This window comes from Danio rerio, chromosome 3, assembly GCF_049306965.1.
Source record: "Danio rerio strain Tuebingen ecotype United States chromosome 3, GRCz12tu, whole genome shotgun sequence".
Taxonomy (NCBI): domain Eukaryota; kingdom Metazoa; phylum Chordata; class Actinopteri; order Cypriniformes; family Danionidae; genus Danio; species Danio rerio.
The window spans coordinates 19,218,193-19,243,541 of record NC_133178.1 but is presented as its reverse complement, the minus strand read 5'-3'; the positions used below and the strand labels follow the sequence as shown (position 1 = coordinate 19,243,541).

Here is a 25,349-nt window from a genome sequence, read left to right as displayed (position 1 = left end):
AATGAGCATTTTCTAAGATATAAAATAGAGTTTTTTTGCATGGCTGGAAAAAAGTAATGTTTAAGCTCATATGAGCTTAGGTTTTAGACTGGCTCTACATGACAAAACTCCTGCTTTTCTGTCAGCTGTGTATGAGAATCAATACATACATCAATACATTGTCCGTCATTTGCAGATGTAGGAAAGGAATAATGAATCAATTCATAGTCCTAACAAATACAAGAAAGATCACATGCAATTCAGTTGATGTCAAAATGAAATTCACTTTGACATAAAAAAAACATGTCAAAATGGAAATTAGATGTCAAATCCTTGACATCCATTTGACATCCACACAGTGATGCTCTTTTGACCACCAAAATCAAGGCACACGAAAAGTATTATAATATAAGAAAAGTTTTGTTCTTCTCAATTACAAATTTACACTGGATTTTGTATCCCTACAATGCATGTAAACTACCTTGATGTCAAAACGACATCAAATAGATGTCTAACATTGGCTTTAAAAAGCACATCAGAAATCGATTACATGACTGCCGATAGCTGTTTCTATAGATGTTTCCATCCATCTATTTTTATGCACATTTTGGATAAGCGCATAAAAAATGGTTGATGGAAACGCCATAATGCGCATAAATAAAAAAAATAAAATAAATCCTAAAAAACGTATGCGCATATCTACGGAACCCCGGAAGGGACGTAGTGGAGGAGAAAAAAAATGGGTGGGTGAAAAAAAAATAATGGGTGAAAGAAAAAAAATGGGTGGGAGGAAAATATATATTTCTAAGTTTTTTGCGTTCTCTCGCAAAGTTTTGCGTTCCCTCGCAAAGATGTTTTGCGTTATCTCGCAAAGATGTTTTGCGTTCCCTCGCAAAGATGTTTTGCGTTCTCTCGCAAAACTGTTTCTCCACAAACACTTCCTGTTCACTGCACTCACGTAAACCCTCCCGTTTTTGCTGAAATTCTCCCATATTTTACCATTTTATCCCACTTTCTTTACATTACTGTGCGCTGATTGTCGCCTTTCACTTTGCAACCTCTGAACCAGTGAATGCATGTTTAAGCGCTGACTGACAGACGCGCTACATACAATAAACTGATCCCAGATCAGCGTCTGTACGCGCCATTTAAAGGGACACTTCTGTTATCAAACAAGTGCGCAGCAAATGAATCTCATGTTTTGTTTAGTTTGATAACAGAGGTGTCTCTGTAAGAATGCACAGATCTATAATGAAAGCAGTCCATTACTTTAGAAACTTCATATTATTCAGTGTATTTGTCTGTTTAAACATACACCCGCTCCTCTGTAAATGGCGTGAACAGACGCTGATCTGGGATCAGTTTATTGTACGAAGCGCGTCTGTCAGTCAGCGCTTATACATGCATTCACTGGTTCATAGGTAGCATACGCACAGTAATGTAAAGAAAGTGGGATAGAATGGTAAAATACGGGAGAATTTCGGCAAAAACGGGAGGGTTTACGTGAGTGCAGTGAACAGGAAGTGTTTGTGGAGAAAAAGTTTTGCGAGAGAACGCAAAACATCTTTGCGAGGGAACGCAAAACATCTTTGCGAGATAACGCAAAACATCTTTGCGAGGGAACGCAAAACTTTGCGAGAGAACGCAAAAAACTTAGAAATATATATTTTCCTCCCACCCATTTTTTTTCTTTCACCCATTATTTTTTTTTCACCCACCCATTTTTTTTCTCCTCCACTACGTCCCTTCCGGGGTTCCGTACATATCTGAGTTGGATAAACTTTTTTTTTCAATAAGGAAAAATGTGCATAAACTATGATGAAAACACTTTAACCAAACAAATTCCAGTATGCACATTAAACAAGTCATGTAATTTTGTTAAAAGAGATCATGTGACAATTAAAAAGTGTGTGAATGGACAAACCAGCAGGCTGCGCACACTGTAAATCATCTGAAATGTTGCTTGTGTGTGTTATTATATTATTAATCACCTCCAGAAAGGTCAAGAGCATCTGTGCTCCGGGTCTTATGCCGTCAAACGCCACCATGCGTTTATTGCATTCCAGCATTGTCTTCTGAAGTGAAAGTCATTTATTAAATAGAGAAAAGATTCATGCAGCTTCTCCTACATCATTAAATTCTGTTTTTACTTTAGATATTTGGTGCAAGTTAATCAGGAGGTGGTAATTTTGTTCTCTTTGACTTGTTGGATGGAAACGCTGCTTTATTCACAAATCTGTTATGCGATACTCCTGTTTTGCACATAAATTTAATGCACATTTTTGGATGGAAGCATAGCTAATGTTATGTCAATTTGATAATGTTTTGATATGAAGGAGGTCAGTTGACATCAAATTGATTTGCATTTTTGACGCTTTATTGTCATTTTAACATCAAGGTGCACTCTGGGTCTAGTATTTTTTAATCTGTGTTTTGGATGTGTTTGTGAATTAATGCCTCGGTTTTACTACACACATTCAACTTTAAAGCATACGTGTGGTGTTTCCAGCAACTTCGAAGCATATTTCACATAGCATTGTGACAGAAAATAAACCGTTTTAGTTCTTAAAATGTAAGTACATCTTTTTAGTTAGTAAAACTGTATTTAATCTTTAAAATTTAGCCAAGAAAAGTTATCAAGAAAAACAAAAGGAATTCAGACAAAAGAAACACATTTGTTAATTGTAATCGGAAAAGCCTCTGAATACGAAATGTTCAAATAAAATCAGTTAAATTTGCATTCTGAATTACAAAGTGAGACTTTACCATCTCAAATCTTTCATAAGCCTCACGTTTATAAGCCAAAACGGATAAAGTGCTCAAGGATTTGAATGGAGTAAAACTAATTCAATGTATGTTAAGCGGTTTGGGCTGAAGCAGAAAATTGTTAAGAAGATTAAGAAAAATAGCGTGTTTGAGTAATATCAGCACAGGGCTCCCTTGTAAACTCTGTAATTAAAAGAGGAGGAATTTTAATGCAGCGCTCACCTTTTAATATAGCATGATTTGAACAACTCGAGTAAAAGGAGAGAAAAAAAAAGACTGCTAAAAGGGAAACATCATCAGCAATTGAGTCAACATTCACCCACGGCAAAGCGTCATTGACACCTCACTCACATGTCCAGGCCACATTAGACTCCCGTCAACAGGAATTAATATCTGCCGTCTGACCTGTCCTCTACACTCGGTGCTTCACGATATTGCTTTAGATATTGCGTGGGAATGATTGGATCCCTTTATGGCTTATCTGTTGTTGTTTTTTTTTAACAGGAGATCTCTAGGACTCCCACAGCTAATTTGACTAAGAGAGGGAGTGAGAGAGATTTGAACTGCTCCATTTGCCAGAAACACGGTGCTGGAGAGAGAGGGTGAGCCTAAATGTTGCTTCCAATTAAACCTCATTTTATTTTATTCATGCATTTTAGCATTTTATTTATTAGCCAACGGCACTGGACTGCATGCGGCCTTTGGTTTAAAACAAGTACTGCAAGAGGAGAGAAAGTTGTTATTATTGTGTGTGTGGACTGTTTTTGGTGGTTTTTGAGGACACTCATTTGTATTAAAACATGTCATGACTTAGAACTTAAAATGTTGATTTGGTTTATGAGGACATGTCTTGTGTACTCATAATACAAAACTGCTAAAAAAAATATCACATTTAAAGTGCCCATGGATTAAAAATGGAGTTTATGTTAGTATCAAGTGGCAACATCCCAATCTCCCTCGTAAAGGTATTAACTGAAACTGAAATTCATCGAAATTCCCACTAGTCCTGGCTCCATAACAGAGCACATTCCTATTGATCACAATGTTAAAATGGCCAACTTTACAGCAGAAAAAAGATGTTTACAGCCTGTTACAAAAAACTATTTTGGTTAATATAGCTAATATTACATTTCATGACAACAACGAGGGGGATGATTTTTTTTATAACTCATCAATTTCATTTATTTTGAGCTATATTAAGTTTGCATAATTAAGTGCGTGGCCTCCTGAATGACAGCTAGGCCTTGCTGTTTGCCGTCACGTCACCATTCCGGCTGATAAGCTGTTGAACTCGGCATATACATCATATTTTTGTTTTGTTTTATGTGGCTTTACACAGTCAATTACCTTTTGGAAACATTTATTACAATTATCAGACAATAAGGCAGGCTGTGTACACCTAATTGGGCTCACAAACCATTAAAGTGGCCTCCATTTCCTATATGAGTGAAATTCTTATATGACTGCGAACCATATCAATAAATGTATTTGTTTTATTTAAGATAATTTATCGTTTATATTTTTCTTCAGAACTTGAATACACTCCAGAATCTGACAGATTGATTAGCTATAGGCTATACACTGCAAAAAAAAAAATGCTTTTCTTAAAATGGAGTGAGTTGTTCCTTAAATCAAGCAAAATAATCTGCCAATGGGGTAAGCAAAATAATCTTGTTTTTCGATTTGTGATAAGATTATTTCGCTTACCCCATTGGCAGATTATTTTGCTTGATATAAAGAAAAACTCACTCCATTTTGGCATATTATTTCTTAAAACAAGACAATATGTTTTGCTTGTCTAGAAAATACTTCTTGATTTAAGAATTTGTAGATATATGGACTAAAAACAAGACAAAAAATCTAAGTAAGAAAAGCATTTTTTGCAGTGTAGAACAGACATCTGAAACGTCGTGCAGTGTTATGCCTTGATTTCATAAACAGCCTTGCATTAACTAACAGAGACTATATTTGAAGTATTTGGAAGTAATTTGCATTTTCCTCCTGTAGAAAAATGTCATAAAAACAATGTTTAGTGGCTCAATGTGTTACAACAGTGTTTTTAAAAGACTAAACACTTTATTGCTATATTGTACAACCAAACACAAGTGGTCAAAATACAAATGAGTGGCAGGTAATGAGGTATTAAGCGTTTCTCCCAAAGAAAAACCTGTCTAAGCAAGATGCTAACAGGCATCTCTAGCTTCGCTCAAGCTCTGCCTCTTTGCCCTTTTTTGGTTACCCTTGGCTGGCACGATGACACGCAAACAAATCGGTGACAGTTGGTCACGCCCACTTGTAGCTTCATTTGCGCTCTTCAGTAAGCTTTGGATGGCGTCACAAATGCTACATCCACATTTTTTCACAGACTATGGTTAATATCAGTATAATAATCTTATATATTTAAGCTAGTATGCTTTAAATCAGTGACAAAATTAGCATTAAGAAAATATAAAAATATAAAAAAAAGTTTGCAGTTTGTCGCTTCTGCTTAAATAAAAAGATTTTTTTTACACCAAATACAATACAGTTTCTTAGCAAATCATCTGACCAATCAAATGCTCTCTAGTATCTGACATGCTCTGCCCCTTCAAGATGCTTTTCATTTGATGCACATGAGCTCAACCACTCTCACTGGCAGAACTGTGCTAAAAATTTAACTCTATTGGCTGTTTTTATAGGGGAGGAGCTACTTTATGGCCCGCCTCATACATCACATCAAATATAAATTAGCATTTCAAAGCATTTCACAGGGCCTTAACGAGATCTTATCACATTCAAAAATATGCCACAGTTCCTCAACCACCGGGCTCAGGTTCTGGTCCGTGGATCAATTGGTACTGGGCGCACAACAAATGATTAATTATTTCCGTTTTATTTATCATCTCACTCTGAACCATCTTTTATTTTGAAAAATTACTGATTTTGAAAAATAACCGTTTTCTCTTATTACATCTCGGTTACTTGAGCGCCCAAATTTAACCCACAAGCAGCAAAATGAGTAAGAAACAGACTTCTTTGAAAAGTTTCTTTGCGAAAGGAAAAAGGCCCAGTGAAGGACCCATGAGTTGCCAAAGAATGGATCTGTAACCTAATTATCAACAAATCAGGTGAATCCAGCTTGTCTGTGCAAGAAAAATTCAATTCAATTTTATTTCTATAGTGTTTTTACAATGTAGATTATGTCAAAGCAGCTTCACATTGAAGATTATAGTAAATTGAAACAAAAAAATTACAGTAAATTTTCAGTTCAGTTTTCAGAAACAGAAAAAGATCAACTGCTGAAGACAAGTTCTTTCATTTTTAAAGGAGGCACGGGGCTTTTGAGCACATATTGGGAGCGATGCGATGCAATGCGAAGCAAAGCGCCATCCACCTGCACTCAGTTGAAAACATCTTCAGAATGCTGGGAGCGCACCGCGAGTCACAAGACAAATATACTGACTGATCAGTTTTATATTTTGTATGGACTATACACATACACATCGGTAGACTAATTATCAGAAAACACTGTAGTGCTTTTTAAATAAAGTTAGCTTGTTACCAAGGTTCTGCAGCAGGACCATGCTTCACTTTGTCTCCTTAACCAATCACCTACTTCCTAAAACATATTTAAGGCAGACTAGCCCTTTAATACTGTTCTTCTCATTCTCTCAAACTGTTTATCCTTTATCCTACTCTCTAACGGTTCCTCTTCATCCTACTGTTCCCTTACCATCCCTTACATCCCTATAATCAAGTCTAGCTCAAAGTGTGGCATGGTCTATGCTGGTCAATTTTCTCCATTAATTAAACTTGCATCAGAGTTGCAGCAATGTTTTGTCAGCTTGTCATCCTCTGAGAAAATGGATGATGGATGATGCCCCTCCTCCGGGCTTCAGTAAAATTTTCAAGCGTTGACCGGTCCGCAGTGACAAAAAGGTTAGGAACCTTTGCTGGAAGGATTCAGTTTAGGGGTAGAGGTAAGGCCTGATAATAAGCAGTTTTTACAGTATAAAATATATTAAGCCTATGGAGAGACCTCATGAGCCGCCAAAACCAACATATGTGTGTATGTGTGTGTGAGTGTATTTGTCTCAGTGTCTGTATATAGAGAGCTGTGGAGGTGTTGGTTGAGATGCCTCTCTGTGTGGGCTCACGGACGGGTGAAGAGCCCCAGAGTGGGTGTAACTGGTAATTACTAGATGGTAATGATCTATTTGAAACCTCTCATACACAGCTAATCCAACAAGAGCTCTCATACCTTGGATCAAACAGTTGGATGTGACTCTTCAGAGGTTTGTGTGTGCTTCACAGGCTTGTGTGTGTGTGTGTGTGTGTGTGTGTGTGTGTGTGTTGAAGGGTGTCAGAGAACAATGATGCTTTGATGTATTGTTTATTATCTGATGAGCTCTAAATTCTGTTTGGTCTGTTCCTCTGAGCTGTGGGAGTGGGTTGTGTTGTATCCACATGGTCAAGTTCAAAGCTGCAACGCCCCCAAAAGACACACTCATTTCTAGGAAACAGTCTCCTGCCTTACAGAAGCTCTCTGACTTCACCGGGGACTAAACTCACTTCCAGTTTTACGGGTTGGCGAGACCTTGCGGGTTGTGCAGGGACATGGACCACGACCAGGAAAATTAATTCCCACTTCCAATGGTGTCCAAGTCCACTGATGGCATCTCACACTACCTATAGTCATGTGACCTCTTGTCTTCACCTCCATCTGTTCCAAGGCATAAAAATATAACTGAGACTTGCCTCTGGAGTGCCAAGTGTCTCTGAACCCAAGGCAGGTTCAAAGAGAGGACGTATTTAGCTGTGCCTCTTTTACATTGTTTCACTGATGTGAGCTGGTTTTTGTTGCACTGATAAGTTTGATTCATTTTAGCATACCAAATCTGGTTGGATGGTGTATTACAGTGTATTAATTACTTAATTGTTTAAACGGTTATTATTTATTTTACACTCTTTACTTTTTAGTTATGAACACTACCTGACAAAAGTCTTGTCGTTGATCCCAGTTGTAGGAGCAACAAATAAAAACTTCTAATTGATTATTTGGAAAAGTGGCGGAAAGTTGATTTCTTCGATGAATCTTCTGTTGAACTGCGTCCCAATCATCACAAATACTGCAGAAGACTTGTAGGAACCCTCATGGGTGCAAGATTCTCACCGAAATCAGTCAAGTTTGGTGAAGGAAAACTCGTGGTTTGGGGTTACATTTAGTATGGGGGCGTGCAAGAAATCGGCAGAGCGGATGGCAACATCATTAGCCTGAGGTATCAAGACATTTGTGCTGCACATTACATTATAAACCGATAAACTTTGTGAATATTCATTGGAACAACGAATTTGGGAAATGCCAAATCAATGAACTATGTTTGTACCAATAGAACTTGCGACATAGTTGACTAACGATAGTTTTCTGAAATGCACCCTAGAACAACCGTACCAGAGTTCATGCTACTCAGTTCAAACCTGTCAAGTGTGAACAGGTTATAATGTATTGTTAATATGAATCTCTACTGATTTTTTACATTTTCTAAATAATGATTTGCTTACAAACAGGACATTTTAAGTTTGCACTAACTATACTTTAAAGTAGCCACAAAAACTGCTCATTTATAGCTCTTTTCAGCATATACAGCAGTGTAGTGGATGGGGTATCTCATATGATTTGGTTTTTGGAAAACTTTTACATAAAATAAAAAATCGTTTAGTGTGAGGAATTTTTTATACATTGCTGATATTTATTTTTTTGTGTTATTTTTTTCGATTTACCATTATGCCCTTAGCTTATGGCCTGTTTCCATTGAGTGGAACAGTATGGTATTGTATGGGTCGGAATGGTTCACCTTTATCAGGGTTGCGTTTCCACTGCCAAAAAGGTACCAATGGTACGGGAGAAAATTTCAGTCGACTTCATTCTCGCTCGAGGAAATGTCAAAGTAAAGCTGTGCTATATCGAAGCACTTCTCACAAAATATCCATAAATACTGTTTAAATGTTTATTACTAACCTTTCTATTAACATGATTTGGTTATAACTGCAGATCAATGATATAGCCTAGTGTAACGTCTGCAATCATATTAAATAAATGAATAAATAAATTGATGCAACATATATGAACACATACGGACCCTTACAGTCTGTTACAAATTACAGAAAAGCTACACACAGCATACATTTAGTCCTTATTTTAGTTCAAAAACAACATGCAACATATAGCCTATAAAGTCAGTGCAAACCTCTCATCTGTATCTTTAATCTTCACCAGCACTTGTAACCTCTGTTAGAAAGTAATTCCGTCATTTAGAGTTCATAGTAGCCCAAAAAGTGATGACAATACAGATATGGCTACTGAGAATGCGCGTTTCTGCACGCGCAGTACTGCAATTTGTCAACCACAGTCACGCGCTTTACTGCAGCTATCAAGGCTGCCTTTTCATAAAAAAAAAATAATAAAAGTTTTTGTGCTTTATGTATCAGCCACCAGGTGGCGCAAGGAACAGCTGCTTTTCCATTGACTTATGCCGAGTTCAGACTGCATGATTTTCAAAGTAGTCATGTCACGGATGTTTTCACACTGCATGACTATCTGGGCTATTGTTTTGTCGCTGCTTTGTTTACACTGCAAGATGGATCAGCGACAAGGAGTTTAACACTGCATGACTTTACAAAAGAAGAATCGCCGACAACTTTGTCCAAACTATGTCTCACAACTAAAAACACGCAGTATATATTTTGTTATTAACTACATTATGAGAAAGAAGCCTTTATTGGAGTAACGTTAGATAATGTACATATTTGCTCACCTGGGTTTGAAGGGAATTATCAATTTCTTTTCAACTTTTCCAGGATCCGATCCAGGATCGAATGTAATGTCAGAAGTACTTCAATAATCATGTGCACATTATTATCATCAGCTCTTGAAGTTCTTTATTTCAAAAATAGACGCGCGGTGGGTGCAAGCAAGCTCTGGAGAAAATGAAACTGCTCACACTTTTAGACAGCCTCTTAAAACTAAAACAGAATTTGGCAGATTTGGTTCTTCTTGGCTTTGTGGCTGTTCATCAAGATGATGACAAGGTTGGTTTGAGCTTGGGTTGACCATGGCTTGTTATTATATGTATATAGCATTACGATGTAATTTCTCTGCTGTGTATTTAAAAATGGCGGTTTCTTTCTTTTCATTCTCCTGGCTTGTGCAGGAACTAGTGACGTTTCTCTGTAAACCAGTAGCGTTCAAATGCATGTCTGGCTCCGACCTTTTGGTACCCTTTTGTCGTGCTAGGTACCCTTTCAAAAAGGCTACCAAAAAGTGATACGGTACGGTTCGCTTTTTAGTGCCTTTTGACAGTGGAAACGACCATAAAAGTGTACCGTATCGTACCACACAACTCAATGAAAACAGGCCATTATTGTTATCAGGCCATTATTGTCATTGTGCATGAGAAGCACTTGAGCTATTAAAGAACGATTGTGTTTTTCCATTCCTTTAGTTTTAGCTTGACTAAGGAGGTGTGTAAGAAAGAATAAAAGGAAAGCAAGATAGAACAGAATAAGCTAATTCCTTTAGAGACCTTATTTGAAACCCACCTTTATATCTCAGCGGGTACGACCAGAATATATGCTAGTCCATACTCACAGTAAATGTATGCAGTCATAGTCAGTGTTTGAGGATTCTGCCTATCTTTGTGTGTGAAAGAGAGATCCCGCTGCCAGACTATATACGCATGTATATTCAGACTGTGTGTGTGTGTGTGTGTGTGTGTATGAGTCTGTTCTCACTGTCAGAGCTGGCCTGATCCACTGAGCTTAAGGATCTCTCTCTTCCATAATGCATGCGGCCCAGTCTCAACCCTGATCCTTCAGCCCACTCTTGATGCTTCACGTCCATCACATCTCGTCTTATGCAAGCTTATTCCAGCTTAATCAGGCTTATTCATGCCTGATACTCATTTTACTTTACTCTAAGTGCCTATCTCCAATCTTGATAAGAAAGCCTCCATTTTTATACAGTGCGGATTAGCGCAACACGCTCTGGCTAATTCAGTCGTCTGTAGTCGTGCTGTTTTTTTTTCCGCGCTCTCAGTCACTTTGCTTGGGTCTTGTGTGGACTTCTTTTGTGGTTTATGAAAGAGGTCTCTATAAAAGAACATGTGGATTAATAACCGGTCCTGATGAGCGTGTAACGCCTCTACAGACTGAATAATTCTACATTAGCTGCGTTGAAGATCTGCTAATCTGCTCAGCAGCTATGCAGAGCGAGTCTTGCATCAATGTCATGCCGGGTAATTGGAAGTATTAATATTAAATCGCATTGTTCTGCTTAGAAACACCTGTCTTGGTGAGCCTTTGCATTTGACATAAGTATTAGACTGTAATTTGTACGAGATTGCTTAGAAAAATTCTCCCTCAATTTTTTGAAGGTGTTGCAAGTACATAATATTATGTATTGTATGTTGTACATAGGCGTCACAGAGGCTCAGTGGTTAGCACTACCGCCTCATAGCAAGAATTTCACTGGTTTAAGTTGCGGCTGGGCCAGTTGGCATTAGTTTGGAGTCCATGTTCTCCCTTTGTTGGCGTGGATTTCCTCAGGGTGTTCCAGTTTCGCCCATATTCTAAAGACATGTGGTATAGGGGAATTGAATAAACTAAATTGGCCGAAGTGTATGAGTGTGTGTATGTGAATGAGTGTGTATGGGTGCTTTCCATTACAGAGTTGTGGCTGGAAGGGCATCCGCTGCGTAAAACATATGCTGAAATAGTTGGTGGTTCATTCCGCTGTGGTGACCCTTGATTAATATGGGACTAAGTTGAACGGAAAATGATTGAATGAGTGAATCAGGGCTTAATTTGTCCCGAAACATGTCGGATCTGGATCTGGCACCTCTAAAATCTTATCCATCCTTTCTGACCCCTATAACCTGCTCTTCACTTTTGTCACAATTTACAAATTAAGCACTGGAGTGAATAAACATCATACATATTATTTAGTGTAGAATTACTACATTGTGTTGTGTATTGTACAGTATGTTATCAACTGTAAAAACTACATTGCTTTGTTAGTCTTTCACACTAATCCGATTTTTGTTTTTAATATATATTTTTTAATTTAATATTTTAATTTTAATTTTTAGGGGGTATTTTAAGGAGTAAATACATTTATTTTAATATTTTCTAAAAAATGTACCATAGGCTCATTGTGAATACACAGCCTTGCATACATTTCTGGAGAGCGTAAATTATGTAGCCAGAGGTATATCTTTAAAATGAGCGACATGGCGTATGATGGCGCAGATGGCTTTTATTTCTTTTTGCTGGCCCCTTACTTCCATGTTGACAGCTTTTCTGCTGTTATCAGTGGCTCAGCGCGTACGTCGGCGGACTTGAGATGCAGAGCGGGGTTAACCCCCATGACTAGGCAGAGTCTGGCAAAGAATGGTTCCAGAAAGCAGGTGAAACAAATAGCAAAAAATAAAATAAACAAGTAAATAACAGGGTGAGAATGTGGTTAGATATGAAAATGTGGTAAAAATCAGTTTGTCGCAAGTTTTTTTTTCTGGATTGCTTTTGGAAACACTGTTGGTTGGGTTTAGGGAAGGCGATGGGTGGGGGTAACAGTTGGTCATTTGGTCAGTCACTCAACAGTGGCTTCTGGTGGATTTACACTAGACATTTGAAATCTGAACAAGCATACACAGTGGCCTCTGGTGCATTTACACACCAAAAAAACCCATAAAACAAATAAACACAAAAACTGCAAAAAAAAAATTAAAACGTAGCTCCTGGGACATATTTTGCACTCTCCAAAAATATATACAGAGGTAAGTATTAATAATTAGCCTGGGTTGTAAAAAATTATATAGGCACAATTTTCATTTTTTTTTTTTACCTCCAATGTATTATTTATATAATTCATTATAGAACAGGGCCGGTGTCCTGCAAAGTATAGTTCCAACCCCAATAAGACACACTTAGACTAGCTAATCAAGCTCTTACTAGGCTTTCAAGAAATTCCTTGCTGGTGTGTTGAGGCATGTTGGAGCTAAAATCTGCAGGACACCGGCTCTCCAGGATTGAGTTTGGAGTGTGGCAATGATTTTCTTAAAATCTATCTTACAGCATTCTCTTGATGTCAGATCTGCTTGTAAGATTCGCTTAAAACATGTACTTTTTTTCTAGCACAACAATACTATATTTAATACTACACTACCGCTATCATGCATGCGCAGACACACACTGACACACACACAAACACTCTTTGCTGTGTCCCTGTGCTGAATGATGTAATGTTGTTTACACCATCTAAAAGCTTTGTTCTTCATCCCATCTCCCTCTGAGGAGTAAACACTCCAGTCTGGATATACTATTCTGATCACTCGTGTGATGTCACTTTATTCCAGAAGGCAGAAGTAATTCCAAGATTTTCTAATCAATCAATCAGATCCTTTCATATATGCACACATTTGAGATCTATTCTCACAGTGCTTCAACTCTATTTCTTTTTTCAATGCTTATTTTACTTGATCCGCAAAAAACACCTTCAGAAATGGCCCTGCAAGTAAATCCCATTTCTACCTCATCTCCCTGGAGAAGCATCTCAGCCACAGATTAATAATGAACAAAAATAAAAAAGCAGGTAGACATATTGATTTTAATCTATTCAGACTTCACTCTCATTTTCTTTCTCCTGCTTTATTTTTTTTCGAACAGTAGAGAGGATGAATGTGAAACGGGTTCAAGAGAAGAGAGTAAGGAGGACCAATCGCACCATTACCCCCTGTTCCTATAACCTGATCTCAATTTCAGTCCTCATCTGTCCCCTCTTTACTCTCCATATGTTGGGAAATGCTTGACTTGGCACATTGATTTGTGGCCAGTTTTCTCTAACAACGAACAAGCCTTGACCTCATCGGGATCAAATGAGAAGCTGAACAAGACAGGGACATTATGCATTAAGAAACATCAAAAAAGTATTTGTTAAAGGAAAAGAGGAACTAAATAATAATACTTATTTTATTTACACAATTAAAGACATAAAAAATGGTTCCAAAATGGATTTGCAGTGAGGCCTTACAGTAGAAAAATCATTATTTGTTTCCCAAAGAAGCTTTTAGTAAACTCCATTTTTGTTCATGTTAAAAATATTTGATTTGGTAAATGACCTATTTAACACAAGAAGTGGAAAGGTTATTTGGCAAACAATGCCAAAAAGAACTTTTATTTGAATACAGTAAGTGCTGATATAAATTATATAAAACACTTTAGTAATGTAGCCTTTGGAAATCCTGTTGAATGTCATTCAAATCTTGATGTCCTCACAACAAGCAGAAAAGATGGGTCTTAGTTTGCTTCCAAAACAGTAAATAAATAAATAAACACACTGATATGGTTCAACTGCAATATTTACCAATAACTGCTACCACTGAGCAGGGGTGCGTTTCCCAAACAATCACATAAATAGTGGCTGAACTATTTTAGTACGATGCATCGTTTAGGAAAAGATCGATATAGTGACGAGTGTTTCCCAAAACCATAGTTTCCTACGTCGCAGATCCATCCTTTGAACCACGTTTAAAATAACAAAATAAATAAATAGCTTACTATAAATTTAAACCATTAACATATGCTATATATTTTTGTTTTCACAAGCTTTGGAGACATAACCTAAATTCCGCTTTTGAATAATAATGTCCCCTATAGCTTTTGTCATGAGCCATGGCTGCGTTCAAAATGACATGAATGTTTTAAAAGTGCACTGTGAAGGGAGGGCCATTTTCAACATGAAGATCACTAAAACCTAACTGTAAAAAAATACTTGTAAAGCAAGTTACACCAAAGAGAGATGACTTTATTGTTTTTTTTTTAAATATTCCAAGTTTAAATGGTGGACGTTCGAAAGGAATAGGGCATAGGGGGACTAGAACACAACCAGGAACTATGCTTTTAACTACAGCTCTAGAGATGCAGTTGCAAGTGCACAAGTTTGTGATACAGTTTGCTAATGTTCTTGGAACAGTGGAATTGGGATTGTTTGTAACAACGCAACTTGTGACCTTAGTTGGCTAACGATGGTTTTCGGAGATGCACCCTAGTACGGTTTGGTACATACAGCTGGAGTTCACAAACTTTTTAACCTGCGACCCCTAAAATAACAATGTCACTCACGATTCCCATTTTTCTCGAAGGTGCACACACAACAATAGGCCTATCTAAACTTGAGCATATAAAAACCACAAAAAACAGTCTAACAACCATATAATTTTTTTGTCAGTTATTAATTAGATTAATTTCATATTAACCTCAAATCTCGTATTTTTTATGTATTAGAGTGCCACAATAGTTTTCAGAAAATTGATTTGTGGTTAATCTAAACACCCCAGGGGTCGCAATCCAATGGGAAAAAATAGAAAAGCTGTTTGATATTAATTTGTATGTTGTTGTTTTTTAACACAACTATGAACTATCTTCTGTGGATTATGGATAAAATATGGTAATTCTAATAGTTTAATATATATATATATATATATATATATATATATATATATATATATATATATATATATATATATATATATATATATATATAAATTAAATCACCAACTGACCCCGCATCATTGTCCCACAACACACACTTTGAGAACCACTACAGTACAGTAAGGTATGTAATGCATTTCTTTCCATTTTCATTGTAAGAAGTAAAAATATAAAACCGTATTGTATTAAATTTTTTGGCACTCAAATTTTTGGTACCTCTGGTGAATGCTATTGGTTTACAGAAAACGGTCTCCAGCGCATTCAAAGAGCCAGGGAAACAACACAGAAAGCTCCATTTTTTTAAACAGGAAACCATAAAAAGGGCTGACTCTGGCTTATATACAGTTTTGACTGTTGATTAATGAGCACTGTCTCTAATTCAATAAATATTAAAATAATAATTATTATTATTCCCTACATTAAAATGGCGCTTTTCTAGACACTCAAAGCGCTTTACACATTGGGGGGAATCTCCTCATCCACCACCAGTGTGCACCATCCACCTGGATGACATGACGGCAGCCATATTGCGCCAGACCACACACCCCACATCAGCTGATTGATGGAGGGGAGACAAAGTGATGAAGCCAATTATGATAGGGGATGTTTAGGAGGCCATGATGGACAGAGGCCAGAGGGCAAAATTTTGGCTAGAATGCCAAGGTTAAACCCCTACTGTTTTTCGAAGAACATCCTAGGATTTCAAATGACCAAAGAGAGTCAGGACCTCGGTCTCATCCGAAAAACAGGGCTCACTGACATTATAGTGTCCCCTTCACTATACTGGGGTGTTAGGACCCACAGAGATCGTAGATTGAGTGCCCCCTGCTGGCCTCACTAACCCGATTTCCGGCAGCAACCTAACTTACCCATGTGGCCTCTCATCCAGGTACTGACCAGGCGCAGCCCTGCTTAGCTTCAGTGGGCGACCATGTGAGAGTTGGAGAGAACTAGCTATTTATTTATATATAAATAAATAAATTAGCTTAACTAAAAGTTTATAATAATGTGCTACAAGTAATATGCACTTAGATTTAATCATTGTCAATCATATTTATAGACCCAATACATGCATACCCAGTGCATAATTAGAGCATAATTAATACTGCACACACCTACACACACACAAAGTGATACAACTGATTAGTTCCTTGCTCTTTTTTTGTGGGTGTGAAGATAACTTCATTTCAAGGATTCTGTTGACAAATGTCCAGCCATAAATAAATAACAAGGAGGGCACAGTAGGGAATTGACAGAATAATATAATCCACACCACGAATCAAGTGACAAAATGAAAGTATCTCTATATATGAGATGAACTGGGTTTTATAAGTTCTTTGCCCTCCTCGTGAAATTAAGGGCATGATTCATCCAATATCGCCGTAATTTTCTGCACCTCTTGACATGGATGTTCCTCCGCCTTTCATTAATAAGATCTGTAACTAAATCAACCATTTCATCACCCTGCAGACCTCATGTGCTATTAAATTCATCTGCTCCCTTCTACCACTTAAGTGAACAGTGCAAGTCGCCACATCCATGCTAAACACAGCAGGTGGAATAACACAATATGTTTTTTTCCCATAGATGAAACACTCGTGGGAGGAGAGGAACACAGCTGGAGGCGTCGGTCGCGCACACAGGACTGAAAAGTGTCTAGACTGACCAGCTCTCTAATCCTACACTCACTTTCATGCGGATTACGGTGGGTTGAAAGAGAAAGAAAGAAAGGGCTAGATGTGATAAACAGAGGAGGGAAAGACAAGACAATAAGGAAGAAAAATAGCTCTGCGGTGAGGCTCAATTAGGGGAGAGAGAATCTCTTTAATGTAACAATGTGTGGTAAAAGCACACCGGCTTGAGCGCAGTAAAATCCCATTTATTCATGGAGTATTAATTTGTATGAGTTTTTTACGCACCACTGACTTGTTTGTGGGAAGCCAAATAAATTTGGACTTTAATAAGTAAATGGCGACTATGGCTTGACTTGAGTTGCAAAACTTGTTTTGTTAGAACTCAAAAGCTCTGCTCTTTATGTATAAAATGTGTTAAAATGTTTATATATATATATATATATATATATATATATATATATATATATATATGTGTGTGTGTGTATAAAGAGTAAACTAAATGTTAACATTTAATGAGCATTAATGTATAATATATCAAAGATGAAACAGAAAAGCCTGAGTTTTGTTGTTAGTACACAAATACTTCAATAAGAAAAAAGGCAACATCATAATGTTTTTATACAATGTGCTTCTTGAGTTTGTTCATTTTACTTTTACATTATAAGTATACACTTTAAAAATAATAAAAAAATCTTAAAATAAATCCACAAAGAACCTTTAAAATTATTTCAATTACTTTACTTTATATTAAAATGAAAAAGATTGCGAGTAAAAATTAGTAAACCATTTTAAAAATTTTGAAGTTCGACCCCAAATCAGAAAATGTTAGAACAGTATGGAAAACCCAAATAAATAAAGAAAGTAGTGATTTCCAAATTATTGAATTGTATTTCATTGCAGACAATATGAACACCAAATATCTCTTGTTTTGTCTGGTCAACTTCATTTAATTTGTAAATATACATCCTTTCCTGTCATTCAGACCTGCAACACATTCCACAAAAAGTTGGGACAGAAGTAGTTTGAGGCTAGTTATCAGGTAAATTGGTTAAATAATGATGTGATTTAAAACAGGTGATGTCAACAGGTGAGTTCAATTGTGATTCGGTACAAAAGCAGCATCCAAGAAAGGTCTAATTCTTTAGGAGCAAAGATGTGCAGAGGATCGCCAGTTTGCCAACAAATCCATGAGAAAATGATTGAAATGTTTAAAAACAATGTTCCTCAAAGAAAGATAGGAAGACATTTGGATATTTCACCTTCAACAGTGTATAACATAATTAAAGATTAAAGAAATCTGGAGGAATTTCAGTGTGTAAAGGACAAGGGCGCAAGCCTAAGTTAAATTACCGTGATCTCCGATCCCTCGGGAGGCATTGAATCAATAATCGTCATTCATCTATAAGCAATATCACCACATGGGCTCAGGACTACTTTGGCAAACCTTTGTTAAGTACTACAGTATGTAATTGCATCCACAAATGCCAGTTAAACTGTACTGTGCCAAGAAGAAGCTCTATGTTAACAGTGTCCAGACATGCCATTGATTTCTCTGGGCTTGGAGGCGTCTGGGATGGACCCTTACACAGTGGAAATGTGTACAGTGGTCAGATGAATTGGTATTTCAGGTATTTTTTTTGGGTGAAAGGGACACTGTGTGCTCCAGACCAAAGAAGAGAAGGATCATCAGACTGTTACCAGCAACAAGTCCAGAAGCCAGGGTATGGTATGGGGTTGTGTTTGTGCACTTGGCAAAGGTAACTTGCGCTTCTGTGATGGCACCATTAATGGCGAAAAGTACACAGAGGTTTTGGAGTACAATACTGCCTTCGGTTCCAGGGATGCCCATGTGTATTTCAATAAGACAATGCAAAACCACATTCTGCACCATTACAAATTCCTGGCTGCGGAGGAAGATGATACAGGTACTTCACTAGCCTGCCTTTAGCCCCAACCTGTCTCCAATAGAGAATATGTTGTGTATTTTGATGCACAAACCGCGACAATGAAGACACTGTACTTTGGCCCATCTTAAGGCTTGTTTGCAGGAAGAATGGGACACAATTACACCTGAAACACTTCATCACTTGGTGTCTTCAGTCCGTAAACCTCTTTTAAGTGTTGTGAAAAGGAATAGCAACATTACAAAGTGGCAAATGTTTTATTGGTCCAACTTTTTTAAATGTGTTGCAAGAACCAAAATTGGAATATGTGTTTATTTAAAAAATAAAAACCACGAGAAAAACATTTAAAAAAATGTTTGTTGTATTGTCTGCAATGAAATACAAGTGAAAGTAAATTTAGAAATTTTTTTTGGAAAAAAAAGGAAAAATTTACTTGCGTCATCCATACTGTCTCAATTTTTTCTGATTTGTGATTGTAGAAAAACGTAACGATTTTCGTTTAAAAAGATTCGTTTTATTCACAATTTCTATTAACTATTTTTATAATGTACATGTGAACAAAAAGAGTTTGAGAATTTATTTAATTGTGTGTGTGTGTATGTGTGTTTCAAAGAAGAAAGAAAAGCTTGAAGATTTAATTGAGATTATGGTGAGTTTCTAATATTTTTTTAAGTACAGTTGAAGTCAGAATTATTGGTCCCTCTTTGAATTTCGTTTTCTTTTTTAAATATTTCCCAAATGATGTTTAACAAGGCAAGGAGATTTTCACAGTATGTCTAATAATATTTTGTCTTCTGGATTCAGCTAGAATAAAAGCAGTTTTTAATGATTTAAAATTCATTTTAAGGTATAAATTATTAGCCCCTTTAAGCTATTTTTTCTTGATAGTCTACAGAACAAGCCATCGTTATACAATAACTTGCCTAATTTCCCTATCCTGCCTCATTAACCTAGTTAAGCCTTTAAATGTCACTTTAAGCTGTATAGAAGTGTCTTGAAAAAATATCTAGTAAAATATTATATCCTGTTCTCATGGCAAAGATAAAAATAAATCAGTAATTAGAAATTAGTTATTAAAACTATTTTGTTTAGAAATGTGTTGAACAAATCTTCCCTCCGTTAAACAGAAATTGGGGAAAAATAAACAGGGGGGTTAATAATTCTGACTTCAACTGTATATATATATTTGAAATATTTTTCAATACCATATCCTCTTGATGTTTACTGTTTTACTTTTCCTGTAGTATCAGTGTGTATTAAATATGACAAATAGAAAAACCAAACATAAAACTCATTCATTTAAACTAGAGGCCATTCGGGGTATAAAAAGCATTCACTGCACATGTTCAAGGAACAAAACATAAATGCTTTTAATAGTTTTATTGGTGAATAGGCCTAGAGACAGCAATCAGAATGAGAAAGCTGTTATACACTGTGTAATGGGGCATTCACTGTGATTTATCGCTGGGGGTTACCAAATGGCTGTATTGTTGGTCATAGTGCATTGTTTTTTTGACTGTTGGATGCCCTGATGCCATAAGTGAAATGACAACAGGCAAAATTGATCACAAATCATGATAGAATATAAAGTATTTTGTTTTATTTTTGCAGCATTGCAGAAGGGAAACCGGGTCGTATACTGTATAAATTGCTCCAGCGATTATAATCATAACTCATATAGGGCGAATGTGTGTGAACAGTATGTGTTTTTTTTTTTATAAATGGTCAAGGTTTGACTGGTCAGCTAATTCTAATTCCAGGTCTAATCAGCCCCTACTGGTTCATTGTGTATCTACACCATGGTGTCGGTTTCTTTCTTGTGCTGTTAGCAATGTAAGCGTCTGGCTGGCCGGTGTGTTTAAAGAGACCTAATGGATGATTAGCAGGGTGATAAAACAAAAAAAGGACAAGAGCACCGCTTTAGGCAGCAGATGGCAAATAGCTGTGCAAAGAAAAGAAAGAAAAAACTGAGCAACTGAGTCAGAGCTTAAGGTTGCATAAAGAGAAGTGGATGAGAGAGGAAGAGGAGTAGTGAGAGAATGACAGGGATCCATTGGAGGGGAACCCACGTGGGCTTTCCGATTTGGAAAGAACTGCTACGATGCTGACAAGTGCAGAGCCAGATGAGGACAGGTAACACCTCCAAAATCTTATTACACTGAACAAATCTAAACGCAGAGGCTGACAGCACTGGATGATGGTGCGTAACATAAAGGAACAGATTGCACTCCACAAATCATAATTTAAGATGTGTGACTATTAGTCCCTGGGCCAGATTTACTAACAGCTTGTGCCAGTGCAAACCCTTTTTTGGTGTTAAAAACCTATTGTCAGGATTTACAACAGACATGCGGCAAAAAGAAAATGAATTAATTGTTGGAGATTCCCTTTCAGATGCTGAATTTATGCTAGGATGGTATTTAAAGGGGTAGTTCACCCAGAAATGACATTTCTGTCATAATTTAGCCTACAGTACTAATAATCTCTCTTCAGGTGTTCCAGTTTAAGTTCCTAGATGGTTTGAGTTTCTTTCTTCTGTATGACACAATCTGGGCTTTTTCTTCTGTTTTATATCTATGTTTTTATAGATATATTTAAAATGTTCCAAAGTTTATTTTTTTTATATCTTCTGCATAACTTTTTTCTGCTATCCTTGTATGTTTTGAGTGTAAAGTGCTTTGAGAATTAAGTTTTTAAAGGCACTATTAAAATAAATAATAATAATAATAACAAATGTATAATATTTATTATTATTATTATCATTATTATTATTATTATTATTATTATTATTATTATTTTTTTAATTTTTTTTATTTTTTTTTTATTATTATTATATAATAGGTCCCAGATCACCAGTTACTATGCACAAAAATGGGAAGTTAATCTCATATTAAAGCAATGTTGTTGTAAAAAAAGATAATTAAACAATATTGACAAAAATAACTGTAACTGTAATAACTGTAAGCAAAAGAAAGCTGGTAAAAAAAAAAAACATACCGCGTGTGATAATGAAAGGATGATCACGCGCACATGGTTAATGTTAGGCCTGTTAACAATCTGTTCAAAGAATAGTTAGGTGAAAAAGCAGCAACCGCTACTGGTTTATATATATTACTGGTATACTGGTATTTTGTGTTTATTATTATTGTGAGTATGGCGGCATAGTGGCACAGTGGGTAGCGCTCTCGCTTTACAGCAAGAAGATTGCTGGTTCGAGCCTCGGCTGGGTCAGATGGTATTTCTGAGTGGAATTTGCACGTTCTCCCCTTGGATTTTCTCCGGGTGCTGGTTTCCCCCACAAGTCCAAAGACGTGCTATGAATTGGGTAAGCTAAATTGTGTATGTGTGTAAATGAGAGTGTATGGGTGTTTCCCAGTGATGGGTTGCAGCTGGAAGGGTATACAATACATAAAAAATATGCCAGATAAGTTGGTGGTTCATTCCGCTGTGGCGACCCCTGATTAACAAAGGAACTAAACCGGAAAAAAAAAAAACATTATTATGAGTATACACAAAAGTAAAGCATTATTGTTTTGAATGACATTTTACTCTTGTCTGTGTGACCAAAAGCTCCTGCTTTTACACTGAGAATGGTCGAATGGTTCTGTTTACTTAATCATTTCATTCATTTCACACAGGAATGGTTTTATTTTTTCGTGGCAATTTTTGGAATGTAATACAAATGTGCAAGTGCAATGTAAGCATCAATATGGAAGTTGATCAGATTTTTCTGTGATTATGGACTCTTTTTTTATCTGATATTATTCTGTGATCACAGAGATATCGACTCTCACGTCATTTAAATCACATGTATGAAAGCATTTAGACTTTCCTGTAATATATATGGAAGACGAAAGAAGTTGTGGTAGGTTATTCAGGATGTGGTGCTTTCATTAAAGGTGTCACTACTTGTTTAGCATGCATCAATGCATTCAGTGTAAGCTGCACGATTAATCATTAAAAGATTGGGATCTTAACAACCACGCAACATAAATTTGTATAAATTTTATAAATGATGGTGATTTGCATATGTTTAATAATCCTTCAAATTGTTGCATTCAAATCTAAAAAATGCAAAAATCAAGAAAGAGTTTGAGTGTAGTCTTTTGCGTTAGTTATGATGAAGTTACGAACAGTCAAATAACACAGAAGCACTGGCATAACAGTTTAGATATAACCACTGAACTTTACGATAAAAATTAAAATCAGCATCATATGCAATTAACAACGCTCAAAAATGAAAGTTGTAGGCAGCAACTACATTATTGTCATCAAAAATATGCCACTGAATAATTCTTCAAAAATGACACATCTAGCAATAAAACATAAAGTTTTAAGAGTGAATAACTGAATCATTTATTGAAAATGAGACTAAAAATAAATATGATTTGTACAAATTATAATGATATCTATATTTAGTGTTATCAGCAACAGAAGTAACAGTGAATTTTTTACAGTACTGAATATTTTACAATTAATTTTTATTCAGCTCAATATTTCTTTATTTTATTTTTAATACAATTACAGTTTCTAAATTCTGTTTGGTAAAACCAAAAGTGTTTTTCAGTACTGTTATTGTAAAAAATGGACAGCAAATGACATTTGTTTTCTCCCATTTCTGGCTGATCCGAAAAATGGTCCTATGCGTGACTAAAAAAACGAACTGCGAGATTTGTGATCCGTTACACCATTAAACAGAATAAAAGAAAAGGCGTGCTTCTGCTTATCCAGCTATGAAGAAACTACTAGTCGGGCATAGAGTGGTGACATCTCACACACACACACACACACACACATGCTCTACCAGCACAGCTCAATACAGTTGTCTAATCATGCCTAGAACTATGGGCCGAGAACGGTTTGTAATTGTGCCATACTAGGCTGATATGCAAAACAATTAAACTGACTGTTCTTAGAACTGTTCAGCACAATAGTGGAAAAGAGGCTAATGATAAGAAATGTTTTTGCATTATAATGTCTCACATACACTGTATTTCATAGAATTACTAACATCAGAGCGGCAGGCTTAAGTCAAAAAGAAATATGCTGCACATAGAAAACATTTGACATCATTACTAAAGAGACACCAAACACAGTCATGTCACTTGGTAAAATAGCATATTTCTATGTATTTCAACATTTTACAAAACATTTGGGATGATGTAAGAACATATGTCAGAAAAATTATAGAACACTTTCTGTTTTTGGATATTTAAAAAAAAAATTAAAACCTACAGGTTGTGCCTTTAAGCATGTATTTACTGCAGTCCACTTGTGATCAGAGTAACGAAAATGCATGACCTTTGCCCTGTTTAGTACATTGTGAAAAATGCAGGCTTCCACACGATCCCTTCAAATCTGGCCTCATGTCAATTATTCTGCAAGGTTGTCTGTATCATCAAGTTTACTTGGATGAAATTTGTTGTAAACTACAGTTTAAAGTGAGCCATGCAAATAAAGAAGGGAAGAAGCCTGCACTCCTCAAGCAATTTCACGTGGTTTTCATCAGTACACACTATATGAATAAACCAAAAACAGGGCCAGTTGGCTGAAATTTAGTTGTGTTATTGCCGTCTGGTGTGTGTTGTGAGTCAGTGAAGATGGAGGCAATGGGGGCATAGGGGGTGGTTTTGTCATTGTGGTTATTGTGACTCATTAAAAGTTATTGACAACAGGCCTTAGGTGCTTCTCCAGGCAACAGAAGGATTGGTTTGGTCCCATGCTTTGGAAGCAGGAGTGAAAAAGAAGAGGGTAAATAACTCAACATTGATGAGATAACAGAGATACTCTTATGATATGTTTTCTTGCATGATATTTGTTTATGCTTTTTTAATTGCATTATGGGACTTTTGATGTTGAAAATTTTGAAAAAGTGATTTATTGACATTTCTCATACACATACTTATAAAAATAAATGCTCTAAAGGACAATGAATATGTTAACATAGACAATAATAATCTAATTTTAACACGATTATAACAATACTCTGATTAAGAGTCATGTTAACAGCGAATTTTAATAAATTTAATCAAACTAAGGTCATAAACTAAACAGAAATGTAATTAAGACATGTGGAGTATGCCAGTTTTAGTCACATTATTGAAGTGCAGTACAGATATGTAAAATATTACCCTCGTCTAGAATTTTCACAGCATTTTGCTGCAGGACAGTCTATACACAATTGCATCTACTGTAATATCTCGTTTGTTCCTAAATGAAAGTGAAAGTGCCAAACCACAGTTAAAGTCAACAAATAAAAAAATTAAACATCCAAAATTACATGAAACTCCGGAGGAAATGTGGATAGCGTGGTAATGCGATGACGTTAATTGAATTAAATGCTACAACATATGAAATGGGATCATGAAAGGAACATTCAAAAAGCAACTCATTTAAACACCTTAAATTCATATTATTGTCTTATTCAGATTAAGGCAAATCATTAGATTACTGATGTCCATGTAAACATAGTCAATGTTTATGCACAGTTCAACCCTCACTCACTAACATTCGGTTAATATTGTGGACTATATTGGTGGTT

General features: G+C 36.2%; 1 protein-coding gene and 1 long non-coding RNA gene across 3 annotated transcripts in view; one reads left to right on the top strand and one right to left on the bottom strand.

Moving 5' to 3' along the window:
* LOC563017 (neurexophilin-1) overlaps nt 1–25,349 on the bottom strand; it is a 70,540-nt gene that overhangs the window by 14,563 nt on the left and 30,628 nt on the right. The window lies entirely within an intron of this gene.
* The window catches only part of LOC103910239 (uncharacterized), a 37,410-nt gene continuing 19,844 nt past the window's right edge, over nt 7,784–25,349 (top strand). Inside the window, exons 1-2 of one of the 2 annotated variants that reach the window (XR_012400927.1) lie at nt 7,784–11,018; nt 16,858–16,975. This is a non-coding gene — a long non-coding RNA (uncharacterized lncRNA). Of the gene's footprint in view, nt 11,075–16,857; nt 16,976–25,349 lie in introns of both variants that reach the window. The other variant, XR_002456932.3, reaches the window with a different exon arrangement.